Source organism: Lactuca saligna, chromosome 3, assembly GCF_052625555.1.
Source record: "Lactuca saligna cultivar CGN05327 chromosome 3, ASM5262555v1, whole genome shotgun sequence".
Classification (NCBI taxonomy): domain Eukaryota; kingdom Viridiplantae; phylum Streptophyta; class Magnoliopsida; order Asterales; family Asteraceae; genus Lactuca; species Lactuca saligna.
In genome coordinates, this window is record NC_136419.1 from 205,916,351 (window position 1) to 205,927,334 (window position 10,984).

Consider the following 10,984-nt stretch of genomic DNA (forward strand, 5'->3'; position numbering starts at 1 on the left):
TCACAAACGTGACTTACTTGGTAAAAAATGAGACGACTTGGACTCGACTTATAGGAGAACTCCCATTTGAGAATGTCATGAACAACATTCTGGAATGCCTTTTCGGCTTCCTTTCATTGAATAATGGGTGCAAAGTTGAGCGTGGTTTCCATTCTTCTGCAAATGGGTTCAAAGTTGAATGTTGTTGTTGATTTCTGGGGTGACTCGTATTTCGAAAAGGAGATCCGGAAATTGTTGCTTTACTGTTTGGTGAACATGAATCCATTTGAGTGGCGTGTGTGTGTGTATGTCTTGGGGTGGAAGAAATAAGATTTATTGAGGAAATCTATGTTGTGTGTTGCCTATTAATAGGCAAAACCTAGACAAAATTAGGGAGGTGGGTGGAGGTAACCGGTGATTGTGGTAAGTCTTATGAGTTAATTAATAAAAGATAGTATTATATTTGTTGTAATACATTGTTATATGTTATTCTTTTTTCTCAAAAAACAATAAATATAAAAGTATACACGTAGAATATTTCAAATTTTTCATAAATGTTATAAGATTCTTGTAATACATATATAGTATAATAATTAAATTATATATTTGTTTTTATTATAAGTTTTTTTAAAGGATATTCATTTATTGTTGTCATAATTACAATCTACTTATGTTATTCTATTTATTACGTAATGTGGTGCTTAGGGTGAAAGATGTGTAGTTATAAATATTATTAATTTTAGTCTAGAAATTTGAAAAATGTAATATGAATGCAATCGAAAAAGTATATAAGGCAATCGAAAAAGTATACTCATAGGATTTCTTTTTCCAATGAATATTCCCATCTAAAAAGTATATTAGTTACATATATATGGCAATAAAAATGTTAAAATGGCATGAATATTAGGAGTACAACTTAGAAAATGTTCATATGTTTGTTATTTTGAATATGTTCATATTTATCATATACTAAATTATAAAGTTAATAAGTTGTCGTGGTTAGCTTTCCCCCTTTTGTAATCCTTGTTTGTGCTAGCCACTGGCTAGCTATTTAACAAATTGATAGTTCTAAAAAAATATATGTTTTCTTTCATATATGATTGCATAGAAGAAAATGCATTTGACCTCAATTTCAGTGAAATATCATAAAAAAAACTAGTACTTGTAAGAATCATGACATTTTAACATTTAAATTGCCTTATATAGGTAATTAACAAGTTTATAATCCGTGAGAACTACATTTATAAAATTAATTAAACTTACATATTAAAGAATCAAATTTATTAATAAATTGTTTCTTAAGAGATATTTTTTTAGTTATATATAATTATAATCTTTGATTTAAATAAATACGTGAAGTTATATCACCTTATCATCTGTATTAATTTTATTTCATTTTTTAATCTAATGTTATTAATTTAATATAATTAAAATGAAAATTTTAAATTTTGAAATTTAAAATGGAGAATCAATTATTAATTTAAGGAAATTAGAGTGAAAATTTTAAAATTTAAAATTTGAAATGGATAATTAATAGATTGACTAGTGTCATGATAGGTGACATATAATATTAATTAGGTGTGATACTCATTTATTACATGGATTTATTTAAAAAAATGAGAAATTTTTTGAATTATTAAAATTCATGAGTCTTTAATGTATTAAATACATCACATATATAAACTCTTTCTAATAAATATATTACATGTATATTACCTTACATACTAAATGTGGAATTTTAATTTAATAAAATGAAAAATACAATAAAATTATAAGTGGAAAATAGAAACCTCAAAAATTCTAGAAAATGCTATGTGTCCAATTGAAGAAGAAGAGGACATGTGGCAAAAGAAACCCATCATTTATTAGAATAGATGAGAAGTTATAATATTATGATACTTGTCAATAATAGAATAGACCTAGTCATTTATTAGAATTGGAAGGGGAATATATACTTTTTAGATGGGAATACACATTGAAAAAAGAAATCCAATCAAGATATATATATATATATATATATATATATATATATATAAAGAGAGAGAGAGAGAGAGAGAGAGAGAGACAGACAGACAAACAGATAGATAGAGAGACAGAGAGAACTAGGTTCAAATGTGGATTGACATCTATTGTGTGGACCTATCGATAATGTTATTCTATGAGAATTACAAAGAAAAAATGTTGTTTGATAATATGAATACTTTCAATCTTATATAATTATTTTAATTATTAAGCATTTTCACTAATTAAATCGTGTATAAGGTTATTATAAACTTTTTTTTTTAATTATTTTCATTCTGTCAGAATGTTATCAGGATGTTTATTGAATCGTATTCTATAATAATTAAATTAAATTGAAAACGATGAATGAGAACAAAAAATGAATAAGAATTGGTGAGAATCCATTAAAATAACAATGGTTTTCTGAGATTGAACGTATTCATATTACTAAACAACATATTCTCTTAGTAATTTCCATAAAATAGCATTATCGACACGTCCACATAATAGTTGTCCATCCATATTATATCCTACCCTATATATATATATATATATATATATATATATATATATATATATATATATATATATATATATATATACCTTTTCCCTATGTCCATTAAATGAAAACTTCATCACCACCTAATCAAGTTCATCAGCATAAAATGAACATGTCTCCGTACGATTTTTTGCTTATACTATTTGATGTGAAATGTCACGACTAGTTAGAACACGTAATTAAACTAATTCTTTTTATTGTAACATAAACCTAAATGTAATCCATTGATTATAGGTATAAAACCTTATATATTTGATCTTGTATTGGTTTATTCAGCTTACTAGTTATGAGACCCATGTATTACATGGTTAATTTTTTTGAAAAAAGCTAAATATAAAAGTTTAAATATTTTACAACTTTGAATTTATAAGAAAATAAAAAAGTAATGAGTTATTAAAATTGAAATGTTTTTGTCTTTTATATTTAAACAAATAATTTAAATAGATAAACAAGAGAAACTAATTAGCTTTAATTTTAGAATTTTAAAATTAGAAAGTAAGTTGTTAATGAAATTGATATCAATTTATTACTACATCTATTGTTATTATTACATTAAAATATTATGTGAAATTTAATAAAAGAAAACCCATAAAGTGACATGTTGGAAAAAAATTAATTCTAAATAACTACAAAATGACACTTGGCAAATTGAATGATAATGTGACATGTTGCAAAAAAATCTTCATTTATTAAAATAGATTACCTCATTTATGTTTTGTAGGCTCTTTACTAATCACAAATTTTTATATTAACCAATTGAGATGATAATCATCTAGGTAACGTAAGATGTAAATCCAATAGTTAATCAAGTCAAATCTTTTTTTCAATGATTTCTTTCGACACTTTTTGTTTACAACATTAAGGGCGTTCAGAATAGAAAGATCATACATATTGTACATAGGTTTTTATCTTATTCTAGTTGTGCATCCTAATACGATACCTTCATTAGTTATCGATAAACAAAGTATTACAATTTACAAGTTCTATTTCCTTTCACATATAACATAAAGATTCGATAATGTAGTTTCAAATCTTTGCCCATGCCTAACTAAAAATAAAGATAAGTCGAGTTTGGATTAAAGGAAAAAGATTAAGAAACCTAGCCTTGTAGTTTTTTGTTTTTTCACAGATATCTTACCTTTTACAAAGGACATAAATTGTAGTTTCTTTATGGATAATTTTGATTTGAGCCACATCAAACGAATATATTACTTTAGTATTTCCAAAAGTGTCGATGTTTTTATAAGAAGTTTATGAAATTAATCTAACAAAAGACAGGAGACTAGTTATTAAATGGTTGGAGACTAGTTATTAGATGGTTGACTATTACTATAAAACTACATAGTGAAATTACTTTTCTTCCACTTCAATTGTTATCTAGAACTATGGAACTTCATCGAGATCATGTACCCGATAAACTTTCCAACTTCATTGGTGTACTCCACGCCTGACCTTTAAGATGTGGTACAATAACCTCATTCCTTTCATCCACCTTCTAACACCTACATCACGGTCAAATCTGCCATTCGTCGCCCCTAGCTCCCTACCATGACCCTTTTTTTCTCCTCGTTATTTAATCTTGACCTTCACTACTAACCATTCATTCGAACCTGATTAACTTCTTGACCATCAATAAACATGACTTCAGATTAGCAAGTTTTCTTATTTTAAACTTAATGACAAATTTAAAAACTCAATCCCCAGTCACAAGTTCATATTGAGCCATGTATCACGTGAGAATAATATGTTTGAATAATAGGAGCATTTGATCCTTTTTTTCTCCTTAATAAACTATGAAATTAACAAAACATAAGTGTCGAGGTGCCTAGACGTTCAGCAATAGTTGATTACATATATAACTTGTCTCCTTATATCAAATAAACATTAAACATTTTATTTCCTCAAGGTTGTTTTAACAATTATACTATATCGTTTCTTATCATCACCCGGTACGTATAAAACTAAATATATTAATAGCCAATCTTCTTAATGATTTCTTCTTCTGAGAGGACAACTTAGGTGGATATATTGTAATTATCTATAAATAAAGGTTTCATGGTATATTAATGGCTTGACCTTTCATTAATTTCAAATCAGTGACTACCTATGAAACAAATTTTTTGTTCTTTAAAGGTCCAACTAACCTAATCTGTAGTATAATCCAATACATATTTAATGAATATTGAACAGTTAAATGCTTAATCGCAGAAGATCCAAAAGACATATTATTTATATTTGTTTACTGAAATTGGATAAGAATACACAAAGATATAATTATAGAGGTCATGGATTTATCATGATATCTAAAACCTATAAAAGTTTTATGATTCAATATTTAAAGTACTTCAAGCAGATTGTCCCTTCCCCAATACATTCAGTCTTTTTTTTTTTCTAGCTTCAGAAGAATAGATAGTGAATAAGACAAATTGTTGCCAACTTATTTAATCTAGTTTGAAAACCAATAAAAAGTTTTCTTTCCATAGGCATGTAAACGTAAATATATTAGGAAAATATTATGTTGCACATAATTTCATTTGAAACATTAGGCCTCGTCACTAATCATTTTAGGCCTCGTCACTAATCATTAGGCATCGTCACTAATCATTTTAGGCCTTGTAATTAAGGCATAAGTTTAGTCATGTAATTATATTTCCTTTTTTACCCTTGTATCTTTATCTTATATATTCTGTCAATAAACACAGTGCAATACATGCTGGGTTTTTTCAATCTTCTTCTTTAATCTCTATTCTTCTCCTTTCTGCATAACACTTATCATCCTTCTTCTTGCAATGTCTTTTATGGTATTAGAACACAACCACGGACTCTGAACCTTCCATCACTACCAATTCTGGTTCATCCTCGATGATCAAATCAATTACTGTCCCAATCTTCTTTAACCCTAAGGCTATCATGGCTCATACTCATCTTACTAGAGACAGCTATGTAAACTGGAATACTCTGTTCAAAACTCTTCTTCGTGCTCACAAATTGTTGTTTGTAATTGATTCTACCCCGCCTCCTAAAACCCTTGTTGATGGAAAAAAACTAATTCCAAATAACCACAAATGACACTTGGCAAACTGACCTAATTCTTCATTTATTAGAATAGATTACCTCATCTATGTTTTGTATCCTCTTTACTAATCAAAAATTTTTATATTAACCAATTGAGATGATAACTGTTTTGGGCAATGTAAGATGTAAATCCAATAGTTAATCAAGTCAAATCTTGTTTGAAATCAAGTCAAATCGTGCATATTGTACATAGGTTTTGATCTTATTCTAGTTGTGCATCCTAATATGATTCCTTCATTAGTTATCGATAAACTATGTATTACAATTTAAAAGTTCTATTTCCTTTCACATATAACATAAAAGATTTGAAAATGTAGTTTCAAATCTTTGCCCAAGCCTAACTAAAAATCAAGATAAGCCGAGCTTGGATTAAAGGGAAAAGATTAGGAAACCCAACCTTGTAGTTTCTTGTTTTGTCAAAGATATCTTACGTTTAACAAAGGACATAAATAGCAGTTTCTTTATGGATAATTTTGATTCAAGCCACATCAAATGAATATCTTACTTAAGTATTTCCATAAGTGTCAGATGTTTTTATAAGAAGTTTAGGAAACTAATCTAATAAAAGACATGAGAGTAGTTTTTAAGTGGGTGAGTATTACTATTAAACTATAGAGTGAAATTACTTTTCACCGTCTTCAATTGTTATCTAGAACTATGGAACCTCATCGACATCATTTACATGATAAACTTCCCAACTTCACTGGTGTACTCCACGCCTGGCCTTTAAGACGTGCTACAATAACATAATTCCTTTCATGCACCATCTAACCAGTATATCACGGTCAAATCTGCCATTTATCGCCCCTATCTCCCAACCATGAACCCTGTTTTTTCTCCTCATTGTTGAATCGTAACCTTCACTACTAACCATTCATTCGGACCCGATTGACTTCTTGACGATCAATAAACGTGACTTCAGATTAGCAAATTTTGTTATTTTAACCTTAATGACCAATTTATAAAATCAATCTCCAGTTGCAAGTTCATATTGAGCCATGTATCATGTGAGTAGAATATGTTCGCATAACAGGAGCATTTGGTCCTTTTTTTCTCCTTAATAAATTCTGAAATTAAAAAAACATAAGTGTCCAGGTGGCTAGACATTCAACATCTTTTGATTTTGTATATAACTTGTCTCCTTATATCAAATAAACATTTATTTGTTTCCTGATTGTTGTTTTAACAATTATACTATATGGTTTCTTATCATCATTCGATACATATAAAACTAAATATACTAATAGCCAGTCTTCTTAATGATTTCTTCTTCTGAGATGTCAACTCAGATGGATATATTGTAATTATCTATAAATAAAGGTTTCATGGTATATTAATGGCTTGACATTTCATTAATTTCTAATCAATGACTACCTATGAAAAAAAAAATTGTTCTTTGAAGGTCCAACTAACATAATCTGTAGTATAATCCATTACATATTTTTTGAATATTGAACGATAAAATTCTTAATTGTAGAAGATCCAAAAGATATATTATATATATTTTTTAAATGAAATTGGATAAGAATACACAACACTGTAGTTATAGAGCGCATGGTTTATCAAGATATCTGAAACCTGTAAAAGTGTTCTGATTCAGTATTTTAAGCACTTCAAGAAGATTGTCCTTTGCCCCAATACATTCGGTCTTTTTTTCTAGTTTCCCCAAAAAGGAATAGGATAGATGGAGGATCTAAATCTAATGCTTCTGAATTATGCACCTTTTCCTCTTGATCATTTATAAATATATGCTTCACACAATCTCTATATTTCCTGCTTACATACAATGTTGTTAAGTTCTGGTTAGAAAACGACATTTATCAAATGAATATATAGTGAATAAGACAAATATTTACCAACTTATTTCATCTAGTTTGAGAAGCAATATAAAGTTTTCTTTCCACATGCACCCATTTCGCTCTAACTCAATTTTTAGTGCTTAATTAAGGATTATTTTGAGCAATATTTGCAGCAAATTTTGCTGCTAGGTTTTTTTCAAATAGAAGTTTCCCTTAAGAAGGTGACATACATAGTAAAAAATGACACAACTTCAACTTATAGGTGGACTCCCAGTCTAGAATGTCATGAATAGCATTCTTGAATGCTTTCTAGGTTTCCATTCTTTGGTTAATGAGTTCAAAGTTGAATGTTGTTGTTGGTATCCGAGGTGATGTCTGTTTGGAAAATCAGATCCGAAAACTGTTGTTTTATTGTTCGGTGAACATGAATCTATTTGATTGGTTGTGTGTGTGTGTATTTCTTGTGGGAGCAAGAAAAAAGATTTTATGAGGAAATCTACGATGCATGTTGTTTATAAATAGGCAAAACCTTGACAAAATTAAGGATTTATTTGGAGGCGACTTGCTGGTAATTTTTAGGAGTTAATAAAAGATATTATATTTGTTGTAATAAAAAGTTCGATGTTATTCTTTTTCTCAATAAATGATAAAGATAAGGGCATGCACAAGTCAGAGTTCAATGGATTACCACATAAGTGTCACATCAACATTTCACTTTTTATTCAACTATACACTTGAACATTCACACTCCATTAAACCCTTCAAAGTTTAATGAATCTCTATATTTTCTTTGAAATTTAACTGAAAAAGAAAAGATTAAATCCATTGAACCAATCAATGATAATGCAACTCTCCCATTCAACTCTCCTCCATGTCATCATTCACACTCCATTAAACTTCTATTAAATCCTAATCATCATCTATTCAATTCTTATTAAACCCCCATTGTGGATGCTTTAATATATACAGGTAGAAAATATAAATTTTTTCGTAAATGTTATTAGATTCTTGTAATACATATATAGTATAATAATTAAATAATATATTATATTTGTTGTAATAAAAATTTATATGTTTTGTCTCCTTATATCAAATACACACTGACCATTTTATTTCCTCATTGTTGTTTTAATGATTATACTATATCCTTTCTTATCATCATTTGACACAAATAAAACTAAATATATTAATAAGTATTCGTTTTAATGCTTTAAATTCTTCTTGTGAGATGACAACTTAGGTGGATATATGACTAATTCAAGAGATATTAATGGTTTGAACTTTCATTTATTTCTAATCAATGTATACCTATGTAAGAAATTTTATGTTATTATAAAGTCCGACTAACATAATGTGAAATATAATCCATTACATATTTAATGAATATTGAACTGGTAAATGCTTAATCGGAGAAGATACCAAAGATATATGATTTATAATTGTTAACTGAAAATTGATAATAATACACAACCCTATAATTATAGAGAGAATGGTTTTATTAATAAATCAGAAACCTATAAGGGTGTTCTGATTCAATATTTGTACCACTTGAAGCACACTGTCCCTTCCCCAAAATATACAGTCTTTTTCTCTAGATTCTCCATAAAGTCAAAAGGATAGAAGGAGGATTTAAATCTAATGTTTCCGAATTTTGCATCTTTTCCTTGAGATCTATTTATAAATATATGCTCAACACAGTCACCATATTTCCTACTCACATAAAATGATATAAAATTATGGTTAGAAAACAACATTTATCAGAACTCAGAGTAATATATAGTGAATAAGAAAGATAGTATCTCATCAAAGTAGAAAACCTATAAATAGTTTTCTTGCCACAAGAATCCATTTGGATCCAACTCAAATTTTAGTGCTTAATTATGGATTCTTTTGAACAGTACTTGTAGCAAATTTTGCTGATAGCTGTTCTTAAAATAGAGGTTCCCCTCACAAATGTGACTTACTTGGTAAAAAATGAGACGACTTGGACTCGACTTATAGGAGAACTCCCATTTGAGAATGTCATGAACAACGTTCTAGAATGCGTTTTCGGCTTCCGTTCATTGAATGATGGGTGCAAAGTTGAGCGTGGTTTCCATTCTTCTGCAAATGGGTTCAAAGTTGAATGTTGTTGTTGATTTATGGGGTGACTCGTATTTGGAAAAGGAGAAAACTGTTGTTTTATTGTTCGGTGAACAGGAATCCATTTGACTGGTTGTGTGTGTGTGTATTTCTTGTGGGAGCAAGAAAAAAGATTTTCTGAGGAAATCTACGATGCATGTTGTTTATAAATAGGCAAAACCTTGACAAAATTAGGGATTTATTTGGAGGCGACTTGCTGGTAATTTTTACGAGTTAATAAAAGATATTATATTTGTTGTAATAAAAAGTTCGATGTTATTCTTTTTCTCAATAAATGATAAAGACAAGGGCATGCACAAGTTAGAGATCAATGGATTACCACATAAGTATCACATCAGCATTTCACTTTTTATTCAACTATACACTTTAACATTCACACTCCATTAAACCCTTCAAAGTTTAATGAATCTCTATATTTGCTTTGAAATTTAACTGAAAAAGAAAAGATTAAATCCACTGAACCACTCAATGATAATGCAACTCTCCCATTCAACTCTCCTCCATGTCATCATTCACACTCTATTAAACTTCTATTCAATCCTAATCATCATCTATTCAACTCTTATTAAAACCCCATTGTGGATGCTTTAATATACAGGTATAACATATAAATTTTTTCGTAAATGTTATTAGATTCTTGTAATACATATATAGTATAATAATTAAATAAGATATTATATTTGTTTTAATACAAAGTTAAATATTTTGTCTCCTTATATCAAATAAACACTGAACATTTTATTTCCTCATTGTTGTTTTAATGATTATACTATATCGTTTCTTATCATCATTTGACACAAATAAAACTAAATATATTAATAAGCATTTGTTTTAATGCTTTAAATTCTTCTTGTGAGATGACAACTCAGGTGGATATATGACCAATTCAAGAGATATTAATGGTTTGAACTTTCATTTATTTCTAATCAATGTATACCTATGTAAGAAATTTTATGTTATTAAAAAGTCCGACGAACATAATGTGTAATATAATCCATTACATATTTAATGAATATTGAACTGGTAAATGCTTAATCGGAGAAGATACCAAAGATATATGATTTATAATTGTTAACTGAAAATTGATAATAATACACAACCCTATAATTATAGAGAGAATGGTTTTATTAATAAATCAGAAACCTATAAGGGTGTTCTGATTCAATATTTGTACCACTTGAAGCACAGTGTCCCTTCCCCAAAATATACAGTCTTTTTCTCTAGATTCTCCATAAATTCACAAGGATAGAAGGTCGATTTAAATCTAATGTTTCCGAATTTCGCATCTTTTCCTTGAGATCTATATATAAATATATGCTCAACACAGTCACCATATTTCCTGCTCACATAAAATGATATAAAATTATGGTTATAAAACAACATTTATTAGAACTCAGAAGAGTATATAGTGAATAAGAAAGATAGTATC